Source organism: Neomonachus schauinslandi, chromosome 7 (assembly GCF_002201575.2).
Source record: "Neomonachus schauinslandi chromosome 7, ASM220157v2, whole genome shotgun sequence".
Taxonomy (NCBI): domain Eukaryota; kingdom Metazoa; phylum Chordata; class Mammalia; order Carnivora; family Phocidae; genus Neomonachus; species Neomonachus schauinslandi.
The window spans coordinates 114,893,340-114,905,010 of NC_058409.1; the positions used below are offsets into that span (position 1 = coordinate 114,893,340).

Genomic DNA, 11,671 nt, shown 5'->3' on the forward strand with positions numbered 1-11,671 from the left:
TCTTGTCTTTGTTTCTTTGTTTTTATTCCTCTTTAGTACAGTCCCTCCCTCCTTTTCATCATCTGTGTCTCGTGTAGAGGAAATGTAGTTGCAATAATTGTATTGTGTATTTTGATTTATACTTTATCTCCTATCCTCTGGTAAATTAATTGACTAAAACCTCAGATGTAGAAAGATCTTAGTGTGGTGCTTTTTTATTCAATTAAAACAAAGATCTCAGTTTCCTCATTTGCAAGTAAAGGTGGAGTGGATCTTTAGTCAGGGAATACACCTGCCCGCATTATTCCAACAAACCAGCTCTCCTTCTAGTTTCTTATTTTATTTTATCTCATTTTATCTAATCTTATTTTTTTAAGTAATCTGTACGCCCACCGTGGGGCTCGAACTCATGACTCGGAAGTCCAGAGTTTCACACTCTTGTCAGCTGAGCCAGTCAGGCGCCGTCCCCCACCCCCCAACCCCCTGCCCCTTGCGTTTCTTATTTTTAGAAGCATGGCTGCACCACTCACTGAACTGCCCCGCCCCACATGGGAATTTCAACTTCAGCTTCTTCCCTTCTGTCCCTTCTACCCCACAGCTAAGTAATCCCCCGTTCCTGTATATTCTGTCTCCTAAATAACTCTCGAATAAATCCATTTTTTCCCATCTCTTGTCTTATTTATTCCAGTCCATATTCCACAAAAAAAGCTGCGTGAACCCTTATTGGAAACTCCGATCTCTTCCCCTCCCTCCCTGTGTGAGAAGATACAAACAAGCCCGTCCTCGCCCACCCAGGACCTTTTAGACTCTGGCTCCAGCTTTCCTCCTTCGTCCTGGATTTCTCCATCATTCTCCTCCCTGACCCAATAACCAACCACTCTCTAGCTGTGATACAGTTCTTTCAGCTCCTTGAACCTGCCCATTCTCTTGCGCTTGCGCATTCGTTTTTTACTTCCTGTCCTTTGCACATGCTTCCTGCTCCGTCTAAAACGCTCTTTTCTCAACTCTTCCTCTGCCCAACTCCCGCTTGCCCTTCGGAATTCATCTTAGATGTTATTTCCACTTGTAAATCTTAATGCAGTCTGCAAGGCGAGTTCTCTGAAGAACCCTATCTTGACCCCTTCACAGTACTCACACACCATTTTATTTTTAAGTGGGTGGCCCGTCATGCTGCTGTTTCTTACTAGGAGAAACCTTTTGTTCACTCTTTTGTCTCTTTTACTTAACATTATGCCTTACTGTAATAAGCATTAATAAAACATGTTGTAATTGGTGAGCTCACATATTTCCTTTTAGTTTTATTATTTTGATTAGGTTGGGCCTTTCCCCCTTCTTATTTTTTCTGTTTCTTCCACTTCCTTCTGTCAGAGAGAAACAAAACCGGGCACTGGCAGAGTGGTAAGGAAAATTCTAATCAGTGATGCGCTACCGCATAGAGAAGAGATCCAGTGTGAACGAACTCAACTTGGATTTGTACAGAAGAAGAATGAGCGAATCGGGAAGAGAGTGAACATGGGCACAGTAGAGTCAGGGAAGTGGAAAATTACCGAGTGCGCTGGAAGGGTTATTCCTTGTGAAACCCACCTGGGTTTGCTGACTGGCACGCTGATGGAGGCGAAGCTCCAAGCCTCCGACAGAGGCGGGGAGACAGGAGCTCCCTCTTCAGGTGTTGGCTGGAACAAACAGTAAATTCTTTGGGCAGCTTTCAGTTTTCTTAGACCGACTTTAAGGGGGTGCTAGAGTCATCCTAGGGATGTGGCCTTGAGCTTTTAGAAACTATGCTAATGTTTGTTCAAGCCTTTCTAGGCTTGATGATTACCAAAGGGCAGGGGCGTGGGGGGATGGGTGAAATAGGGGTTGGGGATGAAGGAGGGCACTTGGGATGAGCACACAGTGTTGTAAGGAAGTGTTGAATCGCTACATTGTACACCCGAAACTGGAATTAAAATTAAAACTTAAGGTGAAAAAAAAGTCTTTAGAGGCCAAGGCTGAGGCTTGTCAAGAAGAGGGCTCAGAGGAATCTGGCTAGAGTTTGGTCAAGGAGGGAATCCTTGTCACTTCTTTGAGTACTTCTAAAATCTCTTTTTAATTTTTATTTTGCCTTTGCTAACGTCTCCATCCAATAGAATTGAAGCAAATTAGATGTAATTAAATAAGCCTTGGCATATTTATTTATTTAAAGATTTGTTCATTTATTTTAGAGAGAGAGTGCACAAGTAGGGGGGAGGGGAAGAGGGAGAGAATCTCAAGCCGACTCCCGCTGAGAGTGAAGCCAGATGCAGGCCTCGATCTCACGACCCATGAGATAATGACCTGAGCTGAGATCACCAGTCCACCAATTAATCAACTGAGCCAACCAGGCGCCCCAAGCCTCAGTATATAATATTGGAGCATCTGGCTGGCTCAGTCGGTAGCGCGAGTGACTCTTGATCTCAAGGATCATGAGTTCAAGCTCCACCTTGGGCAGAGATAACTTTAAAAAAAATAAACCTTGATATATAATATAAATTTAACACAGCTATATTAGCTTATACTGATTACACATGTAGAGTTTGGAACGGAGAGCATGTTGATATGAATTGGCACCAAGGCATTCATTTCTAACACTGATGCTATTTACTGCCCAACAATAGCTACTTATGAACAGTTTATGAATATTCCTGAAAAGTCATTGTTGGCCACTTCTAGAGTGAGTCTCCTAGCTTTCTTCTGAAGTGAGCAGTCAGGCTCTCCCGTTATTCTGCTCTTATCCTTCTAAGTCTATGGTAATGATTATGATCTTACATTTCTGACATCAGAAGGACATGTGTTCATCATTTCACTAACTTAGAAATGAAGGTAATAAAATTTTCTTTATGGTAAGCATTTTTCCACTCCAAGCTCAGAGAAAGAAGTTTTAGGGAGCATGAAATAAATGTTATCAGTCAAACTGAACAGACTTGTTAAGCCAGGAGTTTCTTTCTTTCTCTTATATTTATAGTTGTATCCTGATCAAGGACAAAATAATGTATGGACAAATTAAGCAATTCAAGATCATTTTTTGTATATTTGATCCACTTACTAAATCATGTGGTTTATTACTTAGTATAGTTCTTCAATTCTCCTTTCTAACTCTATTTCTTGGTTTGTAAATAAAAATACAAGGTCTTTCAGATAACTCAATTTAATATATCCCTCTTTATGATATGTCTAGTTGCTAAAAGTGTATGGTCCAAGGTGATATTTTAAAACTCAATATAAAGAGCTATGTTGTAAAAGCACCAAAGGTCTGTTGTTAAGAATGCCAGTTGGGGGGGGTGGGCTATGCATATGTGGGGGCCAAGAATATATGAGAAATCTCTGTACCTCCCTCTCAGTCTTTCTGTGAACCCCAAACTGCCCTAAAAGTCTTTAAAAAAAGAAAAAGAGGAATTCCAGTTAGGTTTTTGCTATTTCTTATATTCTGATACTGGGAGAAAGAGGAAATGGGGAGATGTTGGCCAATGACTACAAACTTGCAGTTATAGGATGAATAAGTTCTCGGGACCTAATGTATAGCTCAATGACAACAGTAGCAAGACTGTATTGTATACTTGAAAATTACTAAGAGAGTAGATCTTAAATGTTCTCACCACACATACAAAAATGGTAATTGTGTGAGACGATAAAAATGTTAACTAACACTAGTATGCTAATCATTTCACAATGTATATGTATATCAAATCACCATGTATATATCTTAAACTTACACCTAGTTAATATGTTGATTATATCTCAATAAAGCTGGGGAAAAAGGAATAATCTGTTTTATCTCTAAATTCAGATTGACAGTAAGGATATTGGAAAGGAGGCTGTGTTAAAAGGAATGGAAGAAAGTGACAGATTTTTCAAGGCAACAAATAGCTTCAACTAAGTATTTTTATCATCCTTTGATTAAATATTTCAATAGCTTATGGATGCTACCATTCTATTTTTGGAGCACTGTTATTTTTGGAAGTAAATGCTTACTTTTCAGGAAGCAGGGAAAGTAATGCCTTTAATATAAAAATTTACAGTGCGTCAAATGGGTGGGATCTCACAGGTAAGGTCAGGTAAAGGAAGAGCTCTTGTTTCTAGAGAAAGGGATTGCTTTTGGAGAGCTTTCTTAGAGAGATGAATATAAATAGGCATTGAAAAACAATCCCCAAATTATTTCTTATCAAATTCATTTAAAAAATTGGTTGCAAATTGCATGCAATCATACATATATAAGATTGGACTTAAAACAGTTTTGGCTTAGGGATGCCTGGGTTGCTCAGTCAGTTAAGCATCTGCCTTCAGCTCAGGTCATGATCCCAGAGTCCTGAGAGAGAGGCCCGCATTGGGCTCCTTACTCAGCAGGGAACCTGCTTCTCCCTAGGCCTGCTGCTCCCCCTGCTTGTGCTTGCTCTCTCTCTATATAATAAATAAATAAAATCTTAAAAAAAAACAAAAAACAAAGAAACAGCCCTTTCTGCCCATGGATGCCACCGAGTAAGCATCATTAAAGTCTCCCCTCCCACTGCAGTCAGGTCTAAGTCAGAGTCTCCAAAGAACCTGAATAGCTGCGGAAGCTCTTCATCAGAGGTTTGAGCTTTGAAACAACCAATGAGAATCTGAGGAGCCATTTTGAGCAATGGGGAACGCTTATGGACTGTGTGGTAATGAGAAATCCAAACACCAAGCACTACAGAGGCTTTGGGTTTGTCACGTATGCCACTGTGGAGGAGGTGGATGCAGCCATGAACGCAAGGCCACACAAGGTGGATGGAAGAGCTGTGGAACCAAAGAGGGCTGTCTCAAGAGAAGATTCTCAAAGACCTGGTGCCCACTTAACTGTGAAAAAGATTTTTGTTGGTGGCATTAAAGAAGACACTGAAGAACATCACCTAAGAGATTATTTTGAACAGTATGGGAAAATTGAAGTGATCAAGATCATGACTGACCGTGGCAGTGGCAAAAAGAGAGGTTTTGCTTTTGTAACATTTGATGACCATGACTCTGTAGACAGGATTGTCCTTCAAAAATCCCATACTGTGAATGGCCACAACTGTGAAGTAAGGAAAGCCCTATCTAAGCAAGAGATGGCTAGTGCTTCATCCAGCCAAAGAGGTCGAAGTGGTTCTGGAAACTTTGGTGGTGGTCGTGGAGGTGGTTTTGGTGGGAATGACAACTTTGGTCGTGGAGGGAACTTCAGTGGTCGAGGTGGCTTTGGTGGCAGTCGAGGTGGTGGTGGACATGGTGGCAGTGGGGATGGCTATAACGGATTTGGTAATGATGGAAGCAACTTTGGAGGTGGCGGAAGCTCTAATGATTTTATCAATAATCAATCCTCAAATTTTGGACCCACGAAAGAAGGAATTTTGGAGGCAGAAGCTCCGGCCCCTATGGTGGTGGAGGCCAATACTTTGCCAAACCAGGAAACCAAGGTGGCTGTGGAGGTTCCAGCAGCTGCAGGAGCTACGGCAGCGGCAGAAGGTTCTAATCACTGCCAGGAAACAAAGCTTAGCAGGAGAGGAGAGCCAGAGAAGTGACAGGGAAGCTACAGGTTACAGCAGATTTGTGAACTCAGCCAAGCACAGTGGTGGCAGGGCCTCGCTGCTACAAAGAAGACATGTTTTAGACAATACTCATGTGTATGGGGCAAAGAACTCGAGGACTGTATTTGTGACTAATTGTATAACAGGTTATTTTAGTTTCTGTTCTGTGGAAAGTGTAAAGCATTCCAACAAAGGGTTTTAATGTAGATTTTTTTTTTTGCACCCATGTTGTTGATTGCTAAATGTAATAGTCTAATCATGACGCTGAATAAAGGTGTCTTTTAAAAATAATAATAATAAAAAAATAAAAATAAACCAATTTGGGCTTAATAAGACTAGGGAAACAAAGTGGGTTTATACATGCAAGAACAAGAATTTCCTTTAAAATCAAACAAAGAAGTCATATTTGAAATTACCACTAGAGGGCAGAAAATGGGGAAAAGGAGAATAAGAGCGGGCAGGTTTCTAGAGTCAGAATTTTCAAGCTCTTGGAACCTCTGAAAACAACTGTAATAATAACAAGAGTTAATATTTATAAAGTGCCTACTATGTGCTGCCCAATTTTTAAAATTTCCATTTTGTAAATGGGGAAATGGGTTAAAGAACTTGTTCAAGGTCATATAATAAGTGAAAGGTAGCACTGGATTCAAATCCAGACAATTTGACCTCAAAGTCTTTACATGGAATCACAACCTCTTTCCATGGATGACAGTCTCTTTCATTTGGGTATACTCTATTAAAAAGAAAAGTGTGTATAATCATCCTCTGAACTGTGAGAGAAAGCAAGATAAATGTTCTAACTTGCTTCTACTGTGTTACCTGACAAACTAGGAGTTTTGTGGGTGGTCTCATATACACACATTGGAAAACAAAAGTCTAAAAGTGTGTTTTATTAATGCTGCAAAATGCCAACACTATGAAGTTTTCTGAGTCATCTAAACTAACAAGCAGGACCTGTGATGGTATCATTATTAACAGTATAAAGGGGAGGTTAAGCCCACAATGAAAGAGGAGCTGCATTAACCCAACAGGAGACCAGAGGCCCCAGCTTGTCCTTCAGCCACATTTGTGCCATGAGGAGGAGGGGTGCAAATTAAAATAGAATGGGTGAGTCTTGATTGTTAAGACACAAACTCTCTAAAAAAAAAACAAAAACAAACAAACAACAACAACAACAAAAACACAAGCTCTCTGCACTCCGTCCCATTTCTAAACTCATCAGTTGAGCACAAGGTGGAACCTGAATTTGGCCCCCTGCCTCGGCACATATAACTAGCTGAGGTAGCTCATACTCTAATACCAGCGCCCAGGAAAAAATCAGGAGACTGTCATTTCACTGCTATCAAAGAAAAGCAGCAAACTGAAAATCAAAGTCAGCAGGATTAATAGACCGGACAGAATAAGGGTCTAAAATATGCATGATTAATATTTTCAAGGAGATGCTATTTTATTTTCAATCAAAATTCAATCAGACATTTTTGGAAGACCTTAGTAATTTTATTTAAAAACATATACAGAAGAATAAAGGCTCATGAATACTTCAGGCATTTTTATTTTTAAGAAAGAAAAGAATAAAAACACATCCTGCTAGGTATGACATAGTACAAAGCCATATTACTAATAATAAGAATTGTGGTAGTTATCACAAATAAATTATAAAGCATAAAGCAGAGCTCAGGAATATATATATGCACACACTATTATAAGCACATATATAAATGTGTTGTATGGTATAGCTGAACTGTAAGGGTGAGTGCAGAAAAGTCGGATTGTCTGGTAGATGGCATTGGGAAAATGATAGAAATCCAAAAAATTACATTGGAGCCATAACTTATATCATAAATAAGATACTCCAGAAACAGTAAACATGATAATAAAAAGTAAAATTACAGAACGAAAAAAATTTAGGAGAATATATGTGTTACCTTGGAGTAGTGGAAAATCATATTGATTAAAACTCTAGGAGGACAAACCACAAAGGAAAGAAAAAAAAGAGAGACAGAGAGAGAGAGAGAAACAGGGAGAGAATAAGGATTTAACTACAGTAAATTAAAAAGCTACTTTAATGGACAAAAACGACAAAGTTAATAAATGGTTGATAATCTGGGAGAAGATATTTGCAATGAGTAAAATAAACAAGGGGTCGGCATCTAGAATATGCCAGGAATTCCTAAAAATCAAGATGGAAAGATAGGAAATCCAGTTTAAAAAAAGGGGCAATGAAGAATAATAGACAATTTCCACCCAGAGAAAACTACCTGGCTAAGAACTCTGGGGAGAGTTGCTCAGTTTCCCTTATAAGCAAAGACAGGCAAATGAAATTAACCATGAGATAGGACTTTACTCCCATTAGTTTGGCAAAGTGTTGAGAGCTGGACACCATCAAGTATTGGTAAAGCAGTGGGAAAGGGGGTATAAATGTGTAACCACTGCAGAGAGCAAGGTGACTTTATAGAGTAGAATTACTGTGTACAATTTGTATGTTAATTGTATTTCAATTAAAACAAAATTTAACAAACAAACCCTAAAACCATGTATAACTTATGCCCTGGTGATTCCACGCCTGGGTGTTTCCCAGAGAACCTTCTATACAGATCCATAAGGTGACAGATACGAAGACGTGCCCATTACTGCATTGTTTCGAAAGCAAGAAATAAGTTAAACCTTGCTGTTCTTGCCAAGAGGATGAATAAGAAAGATGGTACAGGAGACTAGGAATACTAGTGTCGCGGATAGAAGCATTGAGCTAGATGCATTTGAAGAACATGGAGAGATTTTAAAAATAATGTTGACTGAAAAAAGTAAAAAACAACCAGACTGATAGAATACAATCTTTTAGTTAAATTCAAGACACCTGTGCTCCCAACATACAATTTGCAGAGTACAGGTAAAACTTGTTTTATTGGGCTTCGCTTCATTGTGCTTTGCAGATATTGCAGTTTTTATAAACTGAAGGTTTGTGGAAACCTTTGTGTCCAGCAAGTCTATCCAACAGATCCAACAGCATTTGCTCACTTCATATCTCTGTGTCACATTTTGGTGATTCTCATAATATTTCACTTTTTCATTATTATAATGAAAATTTTGAAAAACAAATTGAAAAATTTGTTATGGTGATCTGTGATCATTGATTATGACTCCCTGAAAACTCAGAGGATGGTTAGCTTTTTTGTTGTTGTTGTTGTTTAACAATAGAGTATTTTTAAATTAAGGCATATACATTTTTTAAGACAGAATGCTATTGCACACTTAATAGATACGGTATAGTGTAAACATAATTTTATATGCACTGAGAAAGCAAAAAAAATTCATTTACTTGCTTTATCGAGGTGGTCTGCCGTGGAACCCTCAATATGTCCCAGGTGTGCCTGCATAGGGGTGGAAACTGTTTTCCCCCTCCCTGTCTTAGTTTCATTGACTGGGGCCCTAGACATTAGACTAACAAAAGACAGAATAACAAGAGAAAAACAGAAGTTATTAACCTGTGCATCCTGTATACTTAGAGGAACAGCCAGTGATGAGTGACTTGAAAGAGGTTTGTTAGCTCTGTGACGAAGGACCCTGGACTTTTTGCAGGATACCCTTGTCAACAAGATCCAAGGCAAAAAGTGTAACATGGTTTCAGTCTGTCCACTCCGGGTTCTGGCTTGTGCTTATGGGTTCCGGCTGTCCCTTGGTCTCCTCCACTTTACATCCATCTTCCCTTCTTGACTGCCTGCTAGTGTGCTTCATGCTCCAGCATTAGAAGCAGCCAAAATCACCTTGCCAAAGGTGCTTAACTGGCTCCCACAATTGCCCAGTTCTCTGTAGCAAATTATATATATGTGCCTCCTAGTGATTCTGCTTTCCTGGTTGAATGGATACAATTACTGTCTATTTAAGTTTTTATTATTTTCTTTCCAAAATTTTTTGTTTGTTTACTTATTTATAGAGGTGGGGGGAGGGGCAGAGGGAGAGGGAGAATCTTTCTTTTTCTTTTTTTTTTTTTAGATTTATTTATTTATTTGAGAGAGAGAGAGAATGAGAGACAGAGAGCATGAGAGGGAGGAGGGTCAGAGGGAGAAGCAGACTCCCTGCCGAGCAGGGAGCCCGATGCGGGACTCCATCCCGGGACTCCAGGATCATGACCTGAGCCGAAGGCAGTCGCTTAACCAACTGAGCCACCCAGGCGCCCGAGAGGGAGAATCTTTAAGCAGACTCCCCGCTGAGTGCATGGCCGGATGCAGGGCTGGAGCTCACAACCCTGAGATCATGACCTGAGTTGAAACCAAGAGTTGGATGCTTAACCAACTGAGCCACCCAGGCACCCCAAAGTTTTTTTATATTCAAATTTAATTTTGAAATAATTCACACACAGACATATGCACACACTGATATACTGATTTGTGAAGAAGACATTACTGATCCACTTGATGCTGGTGCCCTTTTGCTCCCATCAATATTGCATTTGCATTGCTCTCTCTCTCAGGTAACCACTCTCTCTCTTAGGTAACCATTATTCTGAATTTTATGCTTATCATTCCTTTGCTTTTCTTAACGTTCTAATGTATACATTATTTAATTTTGTACATTTTTGAACTTAAAATAAATGGCATAAAATTAGACCACCATATGACAGTGATGACTTATAAAAATTATTTTCTTAAATCTGTGTATCTTTTGTTAAAAAATATTATCTAGATAGGCATCTTCCATCCCATACTGTATGTTTCCCTTGTTCAATTTGATTACATGGATTTTAGACCATCAACCTAGACTGTTGACATTCATTTGGATCTTGGTTCAGCTGTCTAGCATATTACATTTCCCACCTGCTGTGTTTCTTTCCCTCAAGTCTTGCTGAGAATATTTTCTATGTTTCCATTCAAATTATAAAAATATTAGGAGAGTTTCAAAAACAGAGTGCAGACACACATTACTATTAGCTTCATCCTAGTATGGCCTTCTAGCTCAATTCGTATGTCGCTTTGCTGTGTTAACAAAGTGTTCTTAGCATCATTCTTATCATACTTGCTATAATTGTTTATTTACTTATCACTCTCAACAGCTAGACAGTAATATCCTTGGTGAAGGGACAAAGACTAATTCCATTTGTATTTTCTGTGCAAATCACAATACTTGGTACTAAATAGACACTCAGTAATTAAATTATCTACTGAATGTTCCAGTTTCATTTAGAAGGACAAATAGGAATTCAAGAAATGAATAAGGTGGGAAAAGGTGTTTTAAGCAGTAGAAGCAATTAAGGGGCAGGGTAAATTGAACAAAATTAGGGATAAGCTTAGTACTGTCAAATTTCCTGTAAGGAATTTATATTACAGAAACATAAATAGGCAAATAAGCCAATGATCAGACTAGGTAGGCCTTCTGCTGAAGCATCTCCAGAAGTTTCAATAACATACAACAGGAAAATGAAAGTGGGGACCACTGATTCTTGAAAGAAATGTCTTTATTTAAAAGGCATAAAATGGGGGGTTGCCTTTTCTGGTCTTACATTTGGTTTTGAATAGTTTGGTATAACTTTTTTTTTAAAGATTTTATTTATTTATTTGACAGAGAGAGACACAGCAAGAGAGGGAACACAAGCAGGGGGAGTGGGAGAGGGAGAAGCAGGCTTCCTGCTGAGCGCGGAGCCCCGATGCAGGGGCTCGATCCCAGGATCCTGGGATCATGACCTGAGCCAAAGGCAGATGCTTAACAACTGAGCCACCCAGGCGCCCCTGAATAGTTTGGTATAACTTTTAAATGAGCTGGATAAACTGTCATGTTTTTCAGTTGAAAAAGAAACTCAGAGCTATTTGAATATTTGCTTTTGTTCACTTAAACAAGGATTTTTGACACTTATTTCTTCTTTTTTATTTTGTTTCTCTCTTCTATCTTGCACCAATGGTTTCTGTTCCTGTAATATGCTTGAAGGGCAGGAGAGAGACAGGAAGGAAAGTAGGGTGGGGAAGTGGAAAATGGAGGGAGAAAGGGGGAGAGGGATGGGCAGAAGGAAAAGATTTATAGGTTTTCCTCTCAAAGATTCTAATTCAGTGGACTGAATTGGATGGTACTGTAAAACTGAATTTGGAGACATTTCCAGAATTGATGGTGATGTGCAACTAGGTTTGAGAACCATCATCTAAGGGATAAGGTAATGTGTTGACAAACAA

The 11,671-nt window shown here is 39.2% G+C and overlaps 1 pseudogene; it reads left to right on the plus strand.

The window, feature by feature from the left end:
• Positions 1–4,610: 4,610 nt before the first annotated feature.
• Positions 4,611–5,461, plus strand: LOC110585187 (annotated as a pseudogene).
• Positions 5,462–11,671: the final 6,210 nt, after the last annotated feature.